The sequence below is a fragment of the Stigmatopora argus genome, chromosome 3, assembly GCF_051989625.1.
Source record: "Stigmatopora argus isolate UIUO_Sarg chromosome 3, RoL_Sarg_1.0, whole genome shotgun sequence".
NCBI lineage: Eukaryota > Metazoa > Chordata > Actinopteri > Syngnathiformes > Syngnathidae > Stigmatopora > Stigmatopora argus.
Window position 1 is genome coordinate 10,164,992 of NC_135389.1, and position 22,835 is coordinate 10,187,826.

Genomic DNA, 22,835 nt, shown 5'->3' on the forward strand with positions numbered 1-22,835 from the left:
TGAAAACCAGAGTGTGTTGCGTGAAAATAGGTCCTTAGGAGATTTCCTTTCATCTTAGTTGTTGCTTTGGGAATACTGGATTGACATTTTTGATTTGGCGTCAGTGTCTGATTGTACAGTTTCCCCGTTTAAATGAATTCAAAGGCCATGGAAAAAAAAAGCACACACACGGAGAATTGATGTTCTGAGTTACGACTGTGGTCTAATTAATCGCCAGGCAATCCTGTACTTCATAACTGTAATGATGAATATCAGTGGGGGAAAAAACAAGCAGAAATGAAGAGAAACTGGAGTACCCAGAGGAAACCCACAAGAACATGCAAACTCTACACAGGTGCATCGACCTGGACTTGAACCCAGGACCCCAGAGCTGTGAGGCCGACACGCTAACCACTCGCTCCACCGGGCTCCCAGTGAAAATCTTTCTTTAAAAAAACATGGATTTGGGTTTGTTGTTGTTTTTTGGAGGGCAGGGCAGAACAGGTTAATGGTCATGTATACATATAATTAAACTTCTAATTTAAGGTACCAATGTCAAAGCCAGATATGTGGGTGTTAATGTTTGTCTAAGAGGGTCCCCCCCCCCACCACCACACCGCACCGCAATCGGTCCATCTCAGTGTTTCCTATTACCGGGAATCCTCAGTATATTCCGCCACATCTCTTGGCCAACCATCACAGAAGGAGCGTGCGGAACGTTATGAACGTAAACAGAGCACAGGTGAGCAGAGCGGACCCCCGCCACAGACCGCCACCCGTTCCCCTGTGAATCACAAGCTCACCCGCCTCCTAAATGGAAAGCTAAACAACTTTTTAAGAATGAAGAGGCTTGTTGCTAAATATAGGCCAGCCCAGTGGGAGGCGCCGGGTCCGAGAGCCATTTTCAACAAAGATGAGCCCCCGGGTCGTAGCCCAGCGCCCGGCGGGTGGAGGTCTGCCGCCGGTGGTCCGCCTTTTTCTGATGCACCGGCTCTTGTGTAAACACTGCAATCCTGTGGTCCGCTCCGGCGTGGCAACCAGCGAAAGGAGCCACTGTGCGCTCGCACACAGCCGTGGTGTGTTGTCGCCGCCGACCCACTCAGTACACCCACCCACCCCCGGCCCAAAGCCCTGCCACTGAGGCCTGGCTAGGGCCAGCGACAGACCTCAGTATGTGTGATCTCGGAACCCTGCTGGGAACTCCTGCTGGGGGCGATGTTGGGCTTGCCCATGTGACCGCACATTTTCCTCATTAAATCTACCTTGATTTACGAGCGTCTCAACTTGTGAGCGTTCTGATTTGCGAGCTACCGGTTGGTCGCATTTGGCCTTTGTGTCGCGTGCCGAAATTTGGTCTGGAAAATGATTCTTAAAACTTGAATTTTGGGGGTCGAAGACAGGAGTTTGAAGTATGGCCTGTGCACCCAATTGAAGACGTGTCAAAGTGGCGGCCCGGGGGCCAAATCTGGCCCGCCGCATCGTTTTGTGTGGCCCGGGAAAGTAAATCATGAGTGCCGATTTTCTGTTTTAGGATCAAATAAAAATGAAGAGTATAGATGTATATTCAATTTCCTGATTTTCCCCCTTTTAAATCAATAATTGTAATTTTTAATCATTTTTTTCTGTGTTTTTAGTTCAAAAATCATTTTGTAAAATCTAAAAATATATAAAAAAGCTAAAATAAACATTGTTTTAGATCTATAAAAAACTGAATATTCAGGGATTTTAATCCAGTTCTTTTAATCCATTTATTAAATATTATATTTAAAATGGTCCGGCCCACGTGAAATCAAGTTGAGGTTAAAGCGGCCTGCGAACCAACCCGAGTCTGACAGCCTTGCAATTGAATTTGGACTGCAGCAAATTATGGAACTATAATTGAATATGGTCCTCGCAAGAAGCTTGAGTTCAGTCTATATTTGGTTGCACCTCTGAGCCACAACTAGTCACGTACATTAGCTCATGGGTCAAAACCTTACATGTTGAAAACTGTCGTAAACTGTCAAATTTTAGTTGAGGAAAAATGAAAAAAGTTTGGACTTCTCTGGTCTAAGATGACAACTTTTTACTTGATCAAATATTGTCATTAGATAATTTTGGGGATATGGGTACAGTAGCAACATTTTCCTTACATTTTCCAGGCCACTTATCCTCACGAAAGCCACGAGGGGTGCTGGAGCCTATCCCAGGCAACAACAGCGGCACCCTGAATTGATTGCCAGCCAATCACAGGATTTATATTCTAAGAAACAAAAATGAAAATACTTACCAATTCAAATGAGAGGCCATAATCGATCCTTCAAAGTAGAGGTAAGGCATCAGAATCATGTCTCCAACACACCTGTAAATAAAAAAGACGGTTGAATCCTAGTTCATTATCCCCAGGGATAACGAAAAACCATTTTCTCACTTCGAAAGCGAACTAAAAATTTGGGGAAGCAGCAAGTTATCGATGCATTTTTGGGGACAAAGAAAGCTAGCATGAAATAGGCTCCAAATTTAACAAGCTTAGCGGCACAGTATAAAAACAGATGAATGGGTGCATGGCATTCTAACAAGTTCAGTCTGCTTCCATTGCCTCTTTGACACTGAGACTGCCTAAAGAGATGAGGTCATGCAAAAAAAAAAACCCAAAAGCTGGAGGCACGGCTTTTGCCAAGGTTCCTGTTTTGTGTAAAAAGATCTGCGACAACAGCGTGGCGGCTCTTAATGAGCTGCCTGACTATTTTTTCCTTTTTTTCTCTGCCGCAGACGTTGTTACCACCTCGGCCGCGGCGCTCGTGTTACGCCTTGACGTCTCTGCGCAGTTTACACTGAATGACAAGGCGTGACTGCGCTGCAATATTCCTGGCCGCTTAAAAGGGGCGCTTTATGGCCTGTGGAAATGATTCATCAGGCGCAAGAAAGTATGCATTTATCACATTCGGTCGCTTTAAGAAGAAACGGCCAAAAATATCACGTTGGGCCAGGAAATAACTGAAGGCTGGATGTTTTATCAGCCAGCCAACCTTTTTTAGGATAATATCCCATTAATCATCAGGATCACCTCCAATAAAATTCCAGATTCATCAAAGCTGAGAAAAAGTGACAGTGTCCACCGTGGCGAAGGAAGGCCAGCAGGTTCCCTCTTCCACTGAGCTCATCTGTTCTCCGCTATGCGTCGAGATCCCCCAAATTTGAGCGGCTACCTGCGCGGACCACAGGAGTGGTCCAGAGCGAGGCTGCGGCTTTCTGCCGAAGGATTTACGGTAACTCTCAGACAAGCGTTCGCAGCTTGGACTCCTGGCACAGCTCAGATATTGTCCCTGGCCGAGCATCAAACTGACTCAACGTGAGCCCCGTGAGTAGCCACAGTATGCACACACAAAAGCCTCCCGTGCTCCGGTGATAAATGGACAACCTTCAGTGGCACATGGGAAAGGAACGAAGTCGAAATATTTCATTACTGCACTTCGGGAAGTCGAAAGTCTCGAGGCAGGCCACCGATCAGAAATTAAGCCAACACTGAGGGTTGGCAAATATATGTTGTCGAAGAGCGTGAAAACAAATAACATGACTTTTCTCATGTTAAATATAAATATTCATTCATTTTCTGAAATGTTATAAATATTCATTTATTCATTTTCTGAACCGCTTTATCCTCACAAAAGTCGTGGGGGGTGCTAGAGCCAATCCTAGCTGACTTTCAAGCACGAGGTGGGGGACACTCTGAATTGGTGGCCAGCCAATCAGAGGGCACAAGGAGACAAACAGCCATTCACGCTCACACCCATACCTAGGGACAATTTAGACTGTCTAATCAATGCATATCTTTGGAATGTGAGAGGAAACCCACACAGGCCTGGGGAGCACATGCAAACTCCACATAGGTGGACTGACCTAGATTTGAACCCAGGACCCCAGAACTGTGAGGCCGACACACTAACCACTCAGCCACCGGGACGCAATGTTAAATGATCCTTTTTTAAATGTTGCTTATTCATTTTTATTATTAATGGCGGCCCAGCGGCTGAGTGGTTAGCGTGTCGGCCTCACAGTGGGGGACCTAGGTTCAAATCCAGGTCGGTCAACCTGTGTGGAGTTTGCATGTTCTCTCCGGGCCTGCGTGGGTTTTCTCTGGGCACTCCGGTTTCCTCCCACATTCCAAAGACATGCATGGTAGGCCGATTGGACACTCTAAATTGCCCCTAGGTATGCCACCTACGTATTCAGGGTGCCCCCTGCCTCCGGTCTGAAGTGAGCTGGGATAGGCTCCAGCACCCCCCGCTACTTTTGTGAGGATAAAGCGTTTCACAAAAGAGATGAGGTTATTGCCTAATCGAATTATTGTGTTTTAATTCATAGGCTAAACCTGGTCAATTAAGAATTTTATAATAATAATTTTAAAAAACTATTTGCAGACCCCGATTTGATGTAATAATAAAGCAACTGTGCCCTATGACTCACTGGCGACCCGTTTAGTCTGACTTTTGCCTAAAGTCAGATGGGATGGGCTCCAGCACCCCGCGACCCCTGTGTCTATAAAAGCCATGCTGCATGCCTTTGTACCCGCGTGAATACATTTCAGCATTTACCTTTGTACTTTTATTGAAGGACTGCTTCAGTAAATACTTTGCCACCCGCCCTGGTTGGGGATGTCAATTTAAATTTTTTGCTCGATATTTGATGGACACGAATTGCCCCCCCCCGGGCTGAACGTATGTTTTCCTGGCGAATCTCGCACAGGTGCGAAAGAATGACGAGCGGGAGATATAGAACCTCGCGTGCCGCTTAAAGCACGCTAACCCAGTTACCTTCAGGATCACATCCTTCCCAGTTAGTTTTCTGCCTAACTGGATTTAGAGTCTCACAGGCACCTCTGGTTTTGATAAAGAGCCAAATGAGTTCCTTGAGAATTCCTGAGCCAGGCTCAACGATCAAAACAGATGGCAGAACAGAACCTTAATGCGTCTGACATGCTCCAAAAAGCATAATGGATCAATTCAGTAATCTTTTCTGTGTTTAAGAAGGATTAGTGTTGAAATTGGGGATGTTTTTCAAATCACTCCTACAGGAATCCAACACAAAGTAAAAGCAGGATCGGTGTGCTGCAGATTTATTAGCACACGGCCAAAGAGGTGCTTTATAACGTTCAGAGCTCAACTTAAGGCCCTAAATACACGTTAGCGCCGCTCTCGAGAGCAAACTATGGGGTTAATAATTAGGACAGGACTCGCAACTACAAGGCTTATACACCGTTTTATAAACACTTATTTTTTCCCCTTCCACCTGCAATACAAATGTCCTGAAAGGGACTCACAACACATTTTTATCATGTGCGTCGTATTTAACAAACACATAATGGCATTTTCTATCGTGTAAATCTGGGGAAAAATAATCTAAATAAAAGCCAGAATTTACAATGGATGGCCACCCAAGCAGCCATTTTTTTCTATGTTTAAACTTTATTTTCTTCACTATCAGCGTTCAAAGACACCATTTGATACTTACTACTTTAAGCAATGCTTTTTTTACATGTATGTCAGTTATATATCCCTTTAAAGTTATTAAAAGACACTTTTGTAAAATGAAGTAGGGTCTTAGTGACCCAGTTTTGAGTTTTTTTAACATCTTGGCCATCATTCAGAGCATTTTGGACAACAAAACATGTCTAAAGATAATCTAAGAACACTCAGAAATATAGTCATTAACGTCTACATTCTTTTTTTTAAATATTACAGCATCTTATTGAGTTCATTTCAGAAATAGCAGAGGAAGAAGTATACTATTCTCCTGAAACTGTGGACGGAAACATAAAATCATTATGCAAAAGAATCTGGAAAAAAAAGAGAATCTTAATGCGCTTTATAGGTTAAAAGGTGACAGAAAACAATGGAATAATCAGATATTTACCAGAGGGGAAGGTTGGGGGATCATCTGAGGTTTGATTCAGTGTCAATTTCAAGTTTGAACCAATTTTACTGCCACACAACCACCAGCAGATGACAACAATGCACTAATTTGGATATGAGATCAGCCACATCTGAATCCACGAGATTTCTGAGAAGACATCAGCTGAATTTAGACGAAACCATCTTTTACATTTTACTGTTTGTTCCTGAAGAATAGCAAATATTAAAATCTGGGAGGGCCGCACAGTACCATTAAAGACGATGGACGGACGTCCAATCCATGTAAACTGGGATGCCATTGACAAGGATCGCATCCCCAACAATGGCATGCTTCATTTTATTTGTCACGTCACATACACACAGTACTTCTTTCTGCCTGAGGAACTCCAGTAAGTGTCAAGGGCTTTCTAAGTGGCTCATAACGGTGCACTTGGAAATAGAGTCGATTCAACTAAAGCCGAAGTGACAGAATAACGACTGGGGTCAGTTGAGCGAAACTCGCAAGGAAGCCGTGACTTGTCCAGCTGCGTATGTGCACGCCGAGGAGAACAGAAGCGCATTCAAGACGTCGCCGCTCGTCATCAGACTAATGAAAAATGCATGTTATGACTGCAGCTCGCCACATAAGCGAGAGCGGGACACTCAAGTCTGTCAGCGCCTACTTCATCATACTCTAAGTGAAATATAATAAAGTGCACTACATTGCTTTCATGTAGTTTATGTTTAACTCGTTGGCTGCCATTGAAAGCAACAGACGACCAAACCCATTGAACTGGGAGGCTTTGCAGTATATGATCACTGTCCGGTCTAAATGGATTAGACGGGGTCTTTTTGTCACTAATGACAGTGAGGTGGACATGCTAACCACTCTTCCAATGTGCCGCACTTTAGTTCTTTTTTTCCAGGAAATGTTATTTTTTAAATCAGAATAATGATCGATACGTCTTGAAGGAAGTTGCTCCAACACCGAGGCTATAAGTGGCTCTATTTTTCTCAGTCCGACAAAGTGGTGAGCTAAATGGATTTAGCACGTAGAAGTGGGGCAACCAGTAAGTAGCCTATTCTGTTGTTTTGATCAAAACATTTCATAAAAGACTGCTTCGACCAAGTAACAGATGATGTCTTGCCAGTGAAAGGCTGTTAACAATTACATGACATTAGCCGTTGTTGTAGGCCCTGGCGTTGCAAAAGTGCATTAGTAAAAACAAATGTCGGGTTTAATATTTTCAGATAATGAATTATTATTATTATTATTATTCCAATTGCTGTGCTCGCTTGTAGTCGAGGGGCATATGTAAACGTAACATTTTCACCATCCTGAGATTTGACAATAACGGATGATTCCCTCTCTATCACCACGGTAGATGATTCTGCCTCCGGTTTAAACTTGCATGAAAAAATCTCCCCAGATTTGTATCAATTTTGTATTCCGACGAATTGCACGATAAAGACAACAAGTCTTGGCTACTGTTTTCCATTGACTTATATGTCCTTTGCCAGAATCTCAGCCTCCTACTATCTTATCGGTTTCAACTATGCAGAGGAAAACCGTTGCATTAAATATTTTAATCACAAAATGGCAAGAGTTGTGGATCTGTTGGAGTCTTGATCATATATTTTGTAATAGTCTTTGACAAGATTCTATTTAATCAGTGTGTAAAAACTTTTGAAAGTGGGATTTTTATCTTGACAGCACTGTTTTAAGAGTTAGCCATGAGGCGCAGTTGCTGTATTTGAAACCACAGCCCAGCCACACACTAGAGTCATTAATTACCACAACCCAACAACGTTTAAGTCAATAAAAACATGTCTGCTGCTGCCGCTTTACACTCCATTCCAAAAGTAAAGAAATGGTGAGATGAAATCCTTTGCCGGAAAACATTTGGGTTTGTATAAAAGTGACTGTGAGCCAAGAGAAAGACATCTAGTCTATAGTCTTGGACTCCCAGTCACAATGGTTACCTTTCCTTATGAGTGAGGCAAACCATATTTGCAAGTGCATTTCCACATCTGTCTTGCAAGCCACAGACAGAGCCTTTTCAAAATTTGCGGTAAGAATGAGGTTTAGATCCTCTCTCGCTAGATGGCGTCAGTACATGCCACATCTGGCTGGCATTACAATAAACGAGTACAAGTAAATCGAGTCGTGAGGTCAGCCATGGAACAAATTGAAGTGAAATTGCCAGCCATTTTAGAGCATTTTGACTAAACTTTCAAGACCTACATTCAAATTCTTAGCGCGGCGTGGCCTATGTTGAAATTGGAACTAAACCTAGATTTCAAGCAATATTTGTCTGAACGATAATACTTTCTGTCACACTTGTGTTGGACCAATCGATTGGCGTTATGTGGTTGTATGATGGCTTTCTCTACACGAGTTGATAACAAATGACAAAAAGGCCTTCCAGCGGTGCCACAGAAGCGACTACTCGTTCTCCTGAAAAACATGGCGGGCGGCCGTTCAGCCTTACGCATGTTCCACTTCGCCGCAAATGTACACATTCCTCCCACCGCAGCCACAAAAGCGGCTCAATGCCTCATTGGACAGAGTTTGCCACCCCAAGCACCCCCCCCCCCCCACCCGCTCCAAGAAACACAGCCAGCTTTACCACTGAAATAGATTTCAATAAATTTTAATTTCCGTGGCCACTTCATCTCCCTGTGGACTCACACACCCGCAAGCTCTGGTCTCGAGATGGTAATGAATTAGAAAACAAAGGACTCGGAAAAAAAATGCCCTCCCGTTCCTCTTAAACTCAATGAATTAAGAGGAGACCACACAAGGAAAACAAAAGATGGCCAGTTTATTTTGCTGCGGTGGGCCCGTTTCAACACGACGATTATTCACTGAGGCGGCCTTCAAATGTTACTCAATCAAGGTGACGACTAGCGGCGGCCAAATTTTGGAGTCACGTTGGATTTTTAAATGGGACACGTGGGCGTTAGAAATGTGTGTTTAAGATTTGTCAACTGGTTGTTTAAAAACCCTGACACTTATTGTTCCCTATTTGTCAGCCATCCATTTTCACTCAGACTTCCTTAAGGACCAGCTACCATTTGTCAAAGGGAACCAAACCTTGTGAAACCGAGAAATCTGGATCCCTACGAAGCGTTTCCTTACAGTTGTTGTTCATTATTTTGGAAAAAAGAAATAATTCATTTTGAAATTTGATAGGATTATTGAATCCATTCAAAAATATGTTTGAGATTATTTTTGGAATGGTTCATCTTCATTTCCATGCTGCTTATCCTCACATGGTACAAGGGGGTGCCGAAAACGAAAGTGGTTGTTAGCCAATCACAGGGCTCATTTTGACAAACGACCGGTCACTTCCACAATTGTGTTGAATATTCAAGCATTGAAATAAATTTAAAATGATTACACATTCTAGATTATGACTTTCAAAACATTCCATACAATATATAATGAACTAATCTATCCCTATTTTCAATTAGTTATGAAATATGAAATTATAAATAATACACCGATGAATACATTAAATTAACAATGCAGCTGAAAATATGTTATAATTTAGAAACAATATGAACTTATTAATATTCTAGGGTGCTTCATAATTTAATTGTACAATAATCTGTAATAAAAATTCTCGAATGGTGGCCCGGCAGCCGAGTGGTTAGTGCGTCGGCCTCACAGTTCTGGGGTCGAGGGTTTGATCCCAGGCCTGGGCCTTCCTGTGTGGAGTTTACATGATCTCCCCAGGCTTGCGTGGGTTTTCTCCGGGTACTCCGGTTTCCTCCCACATCCCAATAACTTGCACGTTAGGCTGGTTGAACACTCTAAATTGCCCCTAGATATGAGTGTGAGCGTGAATGGTTGTCCTTTGTCTCTTTGTGCCCTGTAATTGGCTGGCCACTGATTCAGGGTGTCCCCCGCCTGGTGCCCACAGTTAGCTGGGATAGGCCCCAGCACTCCTTGCGACCCTTGTGAGGATAAGCGGTTCAGAAAATGACTGGAAAAAAACACTTTTCCCCACATGTAAAGCTCTACATTTTCATTAGGCCACCATTTGCTGCATTCGTAAAAGTCCCAAAGTAATGGCAGTGTACTCTTAAAAAGTGTAATTATCATCGCTTTGGTCCTTTTTTTCCCATGTGATATCACGCTGGCACAAAAGAAGGATTCTAAGATGACAGATAAGATGAGATCAGAACACCTGGTTTCACTGCACGCCAGCATTCATTTCAGCCTTTAAGTGAAAATAAGTGACGTCAATGCAGCAAGCAGAAAAGATTGCAAGCCAATGTGAAAACATAAACAGCAATAGAAAGTGGCATTGTTTGGATCTTGATGGGTGAAGAAAAACATAAAAGCAAACGGAGGCTCATGAAATTATACTTGGCCTTTCTCAGAAAAGTCTTTGAAACATAAGTGGTCCTGGCATATAAAACAGATTTGAATTCGCAAAGTACAACAACACTAAGCTCGCATAATACAAATAAATATTAGATTTAGATCAGCCTACTTAGCTTAGTCAAGCTTGTTTCACATTGCCTTGTTACCCCTCTTAATAGCAGTGGCGGCCCGTGCATTTTCTCGTAGCGCCTTCAACGGGTAAAATCCACTTCCTAGCAGCATTTAATGATTAAATACAAATACTGGAGCTTTTCAGATATCAGAACCGGGCCCACAATTGAAATATTATTTAGGAATATAGCCATATTTTACTCACCAAAAATCCTTTTTTAACTGTACACAATATCCATTCTCTTTTCTTTCTTCCTTCTTTTCTATCGCCATTGAGGCTAATGATTAAAGTCGAGCCTGTCCTGTCGTATTTCTGGCATAGTCCGTCTTGAAAATGGCTTTAAATCAACACAACAATATATTTGCTTGTGCAGCTCGCTACAGATACAGTTTGGTAGCTCTGGCTAATCACTAGCCAATCATAGTTGGTGAAAGCGATGACGTATCCCTACGCCTGCGACAAGGCATTGTGGTGTTGCCAACTCGAAATCTGATTGGTTAAAGCAACAGTCTTATCGACGCTTGTTTAATGCAGCAGAGCCTGCAGAACTGATTGTGAAGGCCTTGAGACGGATTTCTGACCCTTGCGACAAATAATGGCTGAAATGTGATTGGTTAAATGCTTCAATATGAAAACACACAACTGGAAGCAGTGCAACCAGGGGGAAAGGCAATGAAATGAAGCTAACAGACAATTTGGAATTATTTAATAAGTATTGATGGACAAAATATAATACTATATGATTCAGATATTTCTTAGGCCAGCAGAGAAGGCCTTGAAGGCCCTGACGGCCTGCCACTGCTTAATAGTTATTTCAACCTCACTTATTTACCTTAAGAATGACAATCTACTGGACCCAATTTACTTTGGATGAACCTTTTTAGTTTACCCTTGTTGTCTATGTTTAGCCTCCTTTACCTTTACTAACCTCGGACTAACCGTTTTAGCTCAGCTTGAAAGTGCCATGGTGAAGAGAACTATTTTAAATATTTGGTATTGTGATATTATATAATCATTTTGATTTATGTATGTGTACTTTACTTGGATAAGCAGGTTTAGAGAGCTATTTAAAATATGTATTGGCGACAAAAATTGAATAATTTTGTTGGGAATCTCTTCATGCAAAGCACATATAGAAGAAAGTGAATTGTAGACTACACTAACGTTACTTCCTATTTATATTTAATATTCTCTAAATAACAAAAAGTCATAACAATGTCCAAGAATGTATCATGAAGAAACCCTGAGCAGTAATCCAAATTTTCTTAAGTGTTTGATATTCTGTCAGATTAGCATAATTTGTCGGAGTATCATACTTTACATTAAATGTTGTTCAAAGCACTTTATAATACTAGCAATTCTAGTTCATTTAGAGATGTAGTTGTGCACTAAACCATAGACTGCAATTGATAAAAGTTTTTGGAACATTATCATCATATTAAAAATGACCTATAGTTAATGCAATAACAGTCATCAAATGGTTATTAATCAAATGTCTGTTGCTATCATTGCCAGCCAATGAGATTTACCGTTCCCCACTTGTGTTGGACATGCCTTCTTAAACTACTTTTTTTTTTCCAAACTTAATTTTGCCACATAGTTTTACATAAGCCCATTTGAATTTACCAGTAAGGCTCAATAAAACTTCTTAAAACCGAATTTGCAACTGGATCTATAGCCTACTGTGTATTCAATATAGAAGCTGAAAAAAAGAGCGCCATCTACAGAGAGTCACCACAGCAGTTACGCAGGCAGTTTTCCTGCCCTGGACAGCACGGCCAACATTAGAATTAATAGAACAAATGTTGTATTTATAAACATAAACCAAACTGCCCTAAGCTGGGGGAGAAAAAAAACCTGAAAAACTAAATAAACCACAGAGAGGTGAACCATAACAAATAAAACACACTGTAAATAAAACCATATTTTCTTGTACAAGGTGGATAATTAGAAATATGAACGTGTGAGGAAATCAGACATGCAAACTTATTTTTGGGTCTTTTTTTTTTTCTGAAGTCCCTGGCCAAGACAAGGCGATTACAGAAAATGTTGTATTTTTGCTTGCACGCTTGTGTAACTCTGGCTCAGCATGTGTGCGCGCACGCATGTGTGCGTGTAAGTGGCGCGTGTGTGGGCTGATCTTGGCCCCCGACCGCCGCCGCCGTCTGTAAAGAAACAGCTGGAGGCAAAGCCAACAGCGGTCCGGCTCGGGGAGTTTCGGGGCCCTGCCAGGCGGCGACAGATTCCAGAAGTTTCCACGGTGCCGCGTCGTCATGCCAACGGGCTCTTGGCACGACGCCGCCGTCCCGATCCGCGCACCTGGCCCACCAAGCGTTCAGAATCACCTCTGCTGTCACAGTGTGATGAACAGGTCATTTACAACCCAAGTGTTTGTGTGTTTTTAAGAGGTATGGGCGCAGGGAAAGAAAACAGCGTGGCAGTGCAGTGGACCTCCTGTGCGCGCCGCCCCAATCAAACTGAGGGGCTGTGGAAAAGCCTCACGCACACGCACACGCAGTGGCAAGCGTTGCATTTGCTACCTAGCCCTTGAATGTATACGCTTCATACACCTCTGGACTCATTGGCTGCCAGTGACGGCGACAGACGTCAAATCAATTTCCATTGCCCACCATTCTACTTCAAATTTATTCAGAGTGGAGACCCTTTGATTAGTCTCCCATTTTTCCCCGTTTAAAACAACAACAACAACAACGTAAAAACACGTCTTTTGCGCTAGATCGGTTAGAGCAGGGGTGTCAGACTCGGTTTGGTTTGCGGGCCGCTTTAACGTCAATTTGATGTCATGTGGGCCGGGCCAATTTAGATATAATATTTAGATTTTTTTATTATAAATGGATTAAAAGAACTGGATTAAAAGCCCTGAATATTCAGTTTTTTATAGATCTAAAACAATGTTTATTTTAGCTTTAAAAAATATATATTTTTAGATTTTACAAAATGATTTTTGAACTAAAAACAGAAAAAAATGATTAAAAAATGACAATGATTGATTTAAAAGGGAGAAAATTAGGAAATTTAATATACATCTATATTCTTCATTTTAATTTGATCCTAAAACAGAAAGTCGGCACACACACTTTGACACGTGATGTAGATTCTTTTCAATTTATGAGTTTTAGGTGTGCTTTCTTTTTAATTTTGTTTTTGCATTTTATAAATCTCATTAAGTTTTGCTTATTTCATGTTTTGTTTTACTTTGATTATATATAAATATATATCGAGTGCCATGAAACTGGAACCCCAAAGCCTTGGAAATGGCTTTGTAACCTTTTTCAGACTGATAGATGTCCATCCCTTTTTTTTTGCATTTCTTTTTTAATTTCTTTGGATTGTGGCATGATGCTCCGATCTTGTAGCCTACTTCGCTTTGTCTGACACATTCTATTTAAGTGTTTTCTTGAATCAACACATGGGGTTTAATCAGGTGTGGGTGCGGCCTGTGAAATTGAACTCAGCTTTCCTACAATTGTGATTAGTCACCGTTATTTTGTAATTTAACAAAGGGGGGGAATTATTTTTTCACAGAGGGCCAGACAAGTTTGGAATTTTTTCTGCCTTGGTAAACAAAATCATCATTTAGAAACTGCATTTTCTATTTTTTGGGTGCGTCTGTGTCAGACTGAAATTGGTTTGATGATCTGAAAACTTGCAAAAAACACAGAAATCAGGAAGGGGCCGCCACTTTGACACGTGAGTTAGGGGGTAATTTTTCATAATTACTCGCTATTCATTCATTTTCTCTACCTCTTATCCTCAAGGTTCGAGGGGGTGCTGGAGCTTATCCCAGCCACTTTTGGGGGGCACCCTGAATCGGTGGCCAGCTAATCACAAGACTCAAAGAGAAACGGACAACAATTTACGTTCACACTCAAACCTAAGGGAAATTCAGAGTATTCAACCCAGCCTACCGTGCATGTTTTTGGGATGTGGGGGGGACTGGAGTACCCAAAGAAAACCCATTGGAGCTCCATTCAAGAAGGTCAGAACCCACCTGGGGTTGTGTCAACACAAAATATTTTAATTGCTTATTTAGTTAATTATTTCAACATTACTAGTACTCTTTTACTGTTGTTTATTTAACAGGGTGATGTGATATAAATTAAATTTTTAAGGTAATTGCGTCCGTGAAGCCCTTTGGTATGTTTTTTTTAATCAATTACGGCTTAAGGAATGACATTTCAGGGAGCTGCCATTTTATATCCCTCTGCTATCTACTGTAATTTAAATTAAAACTACCCTTTATATAAAAGACTCGTATGTCTAGGGTTGATGGACCCAAAATTTCAGGGATTAAAAAAAGAGCAAAAAGCGCATCCACAATTGGAATTTTGACTGCATACTTACCAGTGTGACTACTTTTGCCGTCTCCACTCAGAGGGAATCTCCAATATGGAAATCTAGCTTTGTTGTTGTATCTTTAATGATGACACTCTAAGGCAATGGAAATCATCTGACGCCGAGGCACTCGTAACTCATCCGACACTTTTATCATCGGTGGCGACACTTTCCCATCGTGACGTGAGGCACCAAATAATATGGGCGAGTCGCTCTAGAGAAGGAAAAAAAGAAAAAATCCCCTTGTTGGATTGTGACATTCAATTCTCGTAGGTGGAGAAGAGCAGACAGTCTGCGGTGGTGAAAACTCTCCCATGCTGCGGCCACACTTCTGCATTCAAATGCTTTTTCTCTACCCACAAACCATATAAACTCAACTTGCTAAGTTAATAACATGCACAAGTGATTTAAGCGCACTTCATTTGATATTTTAACGCAAGCTTTTATTAAATGATACCTGATACTAGTGTGGTGCATGTTTGTTTGAGCTGGAAAACAATTTTTTCCCCCCGCCAATGTGTCACAAACTCATCGGAGGAGACATTTGGCGTAGCTTCACTTATCTCGTCTCGCAACAAATTCGGCACGCCTTTGGCAAAAGCCATTGGCTCGACATCACGTAATGACAAGTCGGTCCAACACAATGACGGCGCACAGAAAGAGCTGATCTTTAAAGAGTGAAAAATTAGGTTATGCTGGTCGTAAAAATGAACATTTTTGCCCCGGTGTATCTTGGCCACATGTGTTATTGAAAAACGTCTAACTCTATTACGTTTGGCGTGAAAAGTTGTAATTTTTGAGGTGCCGCATGTATTTCTTTCTGGACGCGCTTAACGCTCGTCATATCTTCTTACATGCAAACACAAGTGAGAGCAGTGGTGGGAATTAATAAAGTACAAATATTTTTTTTCTAACAAGTACTTGATATTGCACTTACTGCAAGTTGGTTTACATATACTCTAAGATGGCGGCCCGGTGGAAGAGAGGTTAGCAAGTGCACCTCACAGTTCTGAGATTGAGGGCTCGATCCCCAGTCAGTCCTCACAGTGTGGACTTTGCATGTTCTCTCCGTGCCTGTGTGGGTTTTCTACAGGTTCTCCGGCTTCCTCCCACATTCCAAAAACATGGTAGGCTGATTGGACACTCTAAATTGGCCCTAGTTATGAGAGTTAGAGTGAATGGTTGTCCATCTCCTCATGGCCTGCGATTGGCTGGCCACCGATTCAGGGTGGTTTGAATGGTTATCCGTCATTGGCTGTCCCATAGTTGGCTGGGATAGGCTCCAGCACCCCCCATGACCCTAATGAGGATAAAGTGGTTCAGAAAATGAGACTAGAGATCCCAAAAATATGCATGGTATGCTGTTTGAACACTAAATTGCCCCTAGGTATGAGTTTGAATGGTTGTCTGTCATTGGCTGTCCCATAGTTGGCTGGGATAGGCTCCAGCACCCCCCACCACCTTTGTTACGATAATCGGTAAAGCAAATGAAGGTATACATACTCAAATCTGTCTGCTGAATGGTTTGGGAGGCAAACCTTTGCTTAAAGTTAAAGTGGGGAAAAAATCATCTGAGCGAAGTGAGACACAATCCAACAATAAACTGTAAAATGAATACTTGCAACTACTATGTGTACTTCTACCAGAGTACAGAGTCGAAGTACTGTTGCCACCTCTGGAAAGAACACAGACAGTTAAGCATTTGAGAGTGGATGTCGACAGCTCAAAAGAACACACAGATCCTTCTTATTGGAGTCCTTCCTCTTTGCTAAGTGATCAGGTGTTTGCTTGAGTCTGCCAGGAAGGAAGTCCTTATGAATGTCGACCAGAACACCTCAGGCATGCTTTCCCACACACACACACACACACACACACACACACACTCCCATAAACAATAACTTTATTTATAGCGATAGACAGTGGTGAAGTGAGGACTCCAGTTTGTTATTGGATCTGTATAGCTGAGGTCATCGTCCTAATAAATCCATTGACATCTTTTATGATCATCTACTGCGAAGCATGCATCAACTCGCAATGGGTGTGCTTAGCGTAATGTGGCAAATTCATTGAGTGTCTGTGGTTCTGTTCTTCGCCGTTTGTCATGCGCCTTGGCATCGGTCAGCTCGGCCGCAATTGTTGACTTTTCCATCTGAGCAAATTGGCCGGCCGGGCAGCTTCTGCTCAAGTAGGAGGAGGAAGGAGCAATGCAAACCAGCGAACTTATTAGCTCCTGGTGGGGAAATCGCAGTTGCACAAATACACGGTTCCTTGCATTCACGCATACTGTACTGTACATATAATGTCAACACCTGTTTTTTCCATTATATACACAGACTCACACAAACTAATAGAGTGGATGTCCATTTAAAGACAAAGCCAACATACCAGTTCCTCTATTTACAGTTAATACTTTATGACAATAGGTGTCTGTTCTTTTACATTTACCTAACCGAAATACATGTTTTTTCCATTCACAAACACACAAAGATCTGTCTCTGCATATAAACAAATATCTGAAACATCTGCTTGTCTATTCACATTCAGTTTGCTGAGTCATGGAAACAAATAACCTCTCATGCACACGCACACTCCCAATACTAATGTTTACCTATTTACATTCAAACATGATCTGTCTCCTTATCCCAAGTAAACACAAACTATTTTCCATTCCTCTCACAACCGTAATCTGTCCACCCTCGTGAACCCGTCAATTTATCGACACCCACGCACTCACGTATTCCCCTGACAATGACACCAACATCCAGTTTGTCCTTTTATAGAGGATACTCCACATTTAAGATGAGTGAGTGACGCATTTAAAAATGAAAACCACCTATATTCTACCACCGGGTCGTGAGACCCCTCCTTCTATAACACCTCCAAAACGGCACTTTTGTTGAATGTGGGGAACGGTGCCAGCGACCTGTGAAGCAAACACATCACACCCACGCAGCCACTTCACTCCCGCCATTAACACTGAACTTTAAAGCAGTCCTGCATCTACCGCACACCACCCCCGAGCCCCCCTTCCTCCCCGTAATCCATCCGAACCACAAGGCTCCCTTCTCCTTGGGGACAGTGTAACACAAACATAGTCAGCGTGCCTCAGTGTTTCCAGAAGCCACCCACACAAGCCCATCTGACAGAAAAGAGATCTGCTGTCTGAATCACACAAGCTTTATTTACCACTCACAAAACAAACTCCAAAAGATTAATCCCTCTTTTTTTTTTTTCTTTTCCGGCTCAGGCGGCAGCAAGAAAGTAAAAAGTCATCAGAAAAAGAAAATACTCAAGCTAAGTACAGTGAAGACAGAATGTTCTAAAAATATATTTTAGTTTTGCACCTCACAAACTCTAATACATTAAAATGTATTAAAATAAACACTAGGTTTTTCATGTACTGTTTTGAATATTGTCAATTGAGTTGTACGTACTTGAAAATATTCTTAGCTTTCAGTAGCTCGCACTGATTGCTTACATTAATTCTGTCACTTTCTTTAAGTTGAGGATAACTGTAAAGTTGAAAGATAAAATGAAATTTATAGACCCTGTCAAGTCGTTTTCCCGATTTGTTTCTGAATACTATATTAAATATAGTTGAAGATAAGGTGGTAAAAAATGTGTTTAATGATTGCTGAGTATGCAAACTGAGCAATTTAATTCCATTCATGGCTATTTGGCGCAATTGCCACTTCCTTAGGGATAATTTTGCCAGCCGCGTCAGAGTGGTTGCTGACTGAATTTGCGTCACGATGTAATAATGCTGATGAAGAGATGTGATGCCTCAACCTCAAAACTACATAGAAGTTCTCTTTCACATCTCACTATGCTATTCAGTTTTACACTTTTCACACAGAAAATAACGTTTCCAGCTCAACTTAATCTTTAAAATCATTTTAAATTAGTGTTCAAAAACAAAATCAATCCATTAATTCCACCTGCAAAAGTGGTGCAGACTCACTGGTCCATCCCAGCGCCTGAATCCGCATCTCTGGATCAGCGCTCCTATACGTATTCTTTCGCTATATGGTCCCGAAATGGTGTGTAACAACGGGTCCACTGTGTATTATTTATTTAGTACTTTTGTATTTCGATCTGACCTCAAATTAAAAAGTCATGAGTCACAGACAATAAGCCCACACTATTGGCAAATTCCTAACTCAGAGGAGTCTCCTTCCACTGGCCAATACTATAAGAAACATTCTGAGATTAATTCAGACCTGATGCCAAAAAATATATGAAAAAAATAAATAAATAAACGGGCTCCGAGAATCAATAGATACTAGCCCATGCTACATAGCTATCAAGTTTCAAGGCAATCGGTTAACGGATGAGAGTGGATTAGGACTTTGAAATGAGTGTCCACAAGAACGACAACAACCTGAATGGTGACTTGACAGGCCTTCAGCCTGTAACGACTGTTTAAAAATCTGCAAAATAGAAATACCTGCGACTTTTACTGAAGGAAACATGTACTCGCTTACTTCCCAGCACTGGCAGCGAAGCAATGAAAGCTGGGCCTGTGAGCAGCACGCGTGCAGCACAAAGCAAACACTGGCCCGTTACAAGGGGATGCAGATCGGAGGAGCGCGTTGGCCGTCGCGAGCAAAATGGGCTTCACGGACGGGGACGGTTGGAAAACCGCAGGCGGACAGAAAACAAGCCGCCTGGCCCCAACCCCATGTTTGACTTACACTCAGTGTTGATTTATCTCCTGCCCGGAGTATGTAATCCAATGTCTAATGGACTCACTGTTCATTAGTGAATTAACACGTTTGAACATTTACATCATCGGGGCCCGGCATGTGTTTTCAATTGGTGAAAGCCAAGCTTATTTTAGAGTTGCGCTCATAGGGTGGGACTATTTTGCACTGACAAATAGTATAGTGTTACGCCACCAGGCTTTGGCAAGACAGGGGTCAAAGACAGAATGCTGCTGAGTGACAAGACCAGGCCGACGTCGGATTGGATTATCACCATCTCTGCACATCTGCCTCCAGCAAATGCACTCAGATGCGCTTTCCAAAACAGTCGTGTCTTCCATTTTTTGTATTTGTAATAAGGATAAGCGGCACGGTGCCGAATCCTAAGAACGTCTGCCTCACAGTTCTGAGATCGAGGGTTTAATCCCAGGTGGGTTTCGATCATCCCGTGTGGAGTTTACCTGTTCCCCCCAGGATTTTGTGGATTTTCTCTGGGTACTCCACTTTCCATTGGGTATGAGTGTGACCATAAATGGTTGACCCGCCATGCTGTAAATTTCAAACCACGCCACCAAGCCCCCACATTGTCCATTTTGCTCCAAAATGGTCCCAAACGTTTGTGCCACCTTTGTGCTGTTAAAATGAGGTTTTGTGTCATTATAGTATCTGAGATATTAACGTTGCATATTTAATGGTATGACACCCCCAACATGGTTGGATTCGCTCCAAATTGGTCGTAAACATTTGCCCCATACGCAGAATTTTCTTGCAAGTGGCCGAGAAGGAGCAAATTCTGTCCGTCTCGGACAGAATATTTCTGCAAGCTTTTAACAATTAACTCACTCTGGGGATGCACCTGAATAGTGCAAGTTCATGTCAACTGGAATCCATAATTTTTTATCATTAGGGTTTCCGTTTTTGAAGTAAATTTGAATCATTTTGGTCAGGCACGCATTCGAGCAACACTGGAAGAGTATTTTGCAATCATTACTCACTACTTACTAAATTGAAGACAGAGATCTTTCTGTATGTAGTCTGTACAAGCATGTTATGGTGTTCTATAAATATGTATTTCAGCTGAAAATGCTATACAGATTCTGTACTTTCTAGGAATATACTTACTGACAAGTGCTTACTTATACAGTCTGCAGTTCACACTTGCTTAATTACAATAAATGTACAATTATTCACAAAAAAAAATCTACCATCACTTAAGCAACAAGGCCAAAACCAAATGTCACACTGGAACTTTGAGTCCTCAAGCAGCATTGCAATCAAAACCAGCGTCATAGTTGAAAGAATATGAATGCAAACATATATATATATATATATATATATATATATATATATATATATATATATATATATATATATATATATATATATATATATATTAAAATGCTAAACGTCATAGACAAGAAATGCTACGCCTTGCAGGAACTGTGACATAAAACCAAATGGAGTAGCAACCCACATATACAGGGCAAGTAGAAATTGTTATGGATATACATACATATATTTCAGCTTCTTCTTCTTCTACATCTTTTCTAGTAGAGCTTAGTGCAGGACGGGGTAAACTATAAATTCAGAGTTGCATGCCCACTTAAAAAAAACAAAAAACGATTAAATTCCATCAGGCGTAGTTGTTACTCAAACAACGAGACCCGCGCCAAGAGGGTGGCCCATGTTGGACGCATGATAAATGGGTCCAAAGCACAGACAGCGGTACCACCCCAAAGCACCCGCCACCCTGCCGGGTGTCCCAGGAACGACCGACGGTTGGACAAGTCTGCGTGCTGACTCCACGCCATTGAAAATAAGCAATGGATAAATAAACAGGGGAGCTAAGTTGACTGTGCTGTAATTGGCCAGGAAACCAGCAGAGACAAGCTCATTTAAAGTAAATGGATCAGCTTCGAGTGCTGAAGTGCACTTGGCACACTCCACTGCGCATTTGGGAGCCTTTGGAAAGTCAAAGTGAAGCTTTTCTCTGGTGTTTGGATACCCACTGAAAGGTCCCAGCAGGTACAGTACGTGGCGTGGAAACACGACACTTTGTATGTCACGCCGTGCATTCGTCCAAATATATAGAGCGCAGTTAAATATAGAACGTGTTTATGGCTGATGTAGGAGCGTATTACGATGGCACTAAAATATACATGCAGACCGCGGAAATTCTTATCATTGTGTGGAAGCTGATTTTTTTCCCCTTTTTTTTACGTTTCCTTTCCACAGTTTTCCACCAATTCATATCATTCCAATAATAAACTGTTGAGTTTATTCACGCAAACTGGAGGGTTATTATATCTGTCCCTAAATTCCACAACAGTATTTCTTATTTCTTTATATTTCTTGACTTATTCAAACCATTTCCAAAATGAATTATGAACATCACGAAAAATCATGCCAAAATCCACAATTTCCCTATTATTTAAAAAAATAAGATTGTTAGAGTTGCTGTTTTTTTAAATAATTCCACATTGGCAACATTGTTAAATCAATGTAGATATTTCCCATATTTCCTTCATCACAGATTTTTCTACTAATTCAAACCCTTTCCACTAATTCAGGATGTACAAATAATTCAAATATTTGAGCAAACACAAAATTCCCAAATTTTACACAATGAAGTTATAAAACGAACTAATAATTTACCTTCTGTATGTCAATTCTTTCATGATTCTCAAACAAACTTTAATTGTCCAGCTCATTCAAAGTTATCAAAAATAGTACAAACCTTCCCCATTTTGCAATATTTGAAACAATCGAGACATTGAGAGAGATATTTCCATCCACATATTTCAGCAACTTTGCAAAAAGAACCCACCTATGTCAAAATGGCGGCCCGTGGGCCAAATCTGGCCTGCCACATCCTTTTGTGTGGCCCGGGAAAGTAAATCATGAGTGTCAACTTTCTGTTTTAGGATCAAATTAAAATGAAGAGTATAGATGTATATTAAATTTCCTGATTTTCCCCCTTTTAAATCAAAAACTGTATTTTTTTAATCAATTTTTTTCTGTGTTTTTAGTTCAAAAATCATTTTGTAAAATCTAAAAATATATACAAAAGCTAAAATAAACTAAATAAAATAAACATAGTTTTAGATCTATGAAAAACTGAATATTCAGTGCTTTTAATCCAGTTCTTTTAATCCATTTATTTAAAAAAAAATCTAAATATTATATCTAAAATGGTCCGGCCCACGTGAAATCAAGTTGACGTTAAAGCGGCCTGCGAACCAACCCGAGTCTGACACCCTTGATGTAACCTTTCCACTATCTCTGTCCTGATAAAATTATAGTATACTTCTTTCTCCCACATTCCACAAACCTTCTGTCCACTGTCCACTGTCATCTTTTCAGTATTCACACGCAAATTCTACATTATCTACATTCTCAAGTTTTACTTGGCGTATTTT

At 41.3% G+C, this 22,835-nt stretch overlaps 1 long non-coding RNA gene across 2 annotated transcripts in view; it reads right to left on the reverse strand.

The window, feature by feature from the left end:
• Positions 1 to 1,839: 1,839 nt before the first annotated feature.
• Positions 1,840 to 22,835, reverse strand: part of LOC144071395 (uncharacterized) — a 71,812-nt gene continuing 50,816 nt past the window's right edge. The window contains exons 4-5 of one of the 2 annotated variants that reach the window (XR_013299625.1): positions 14,723 to 14,927; positions 1,840 to 2,320 (exon numbers count right to left, since the gene is read on the reverse strand). This is a non-coding gene — a long non-coding RNA (uncharacterized LOC144071395). The remainder of the gene's footprint in view (positions 2,321 to 14,722; positions 14,928 to 22,835) is intronic. The other variant, XR_013299626.1, reaches the window with a different exon arrangement.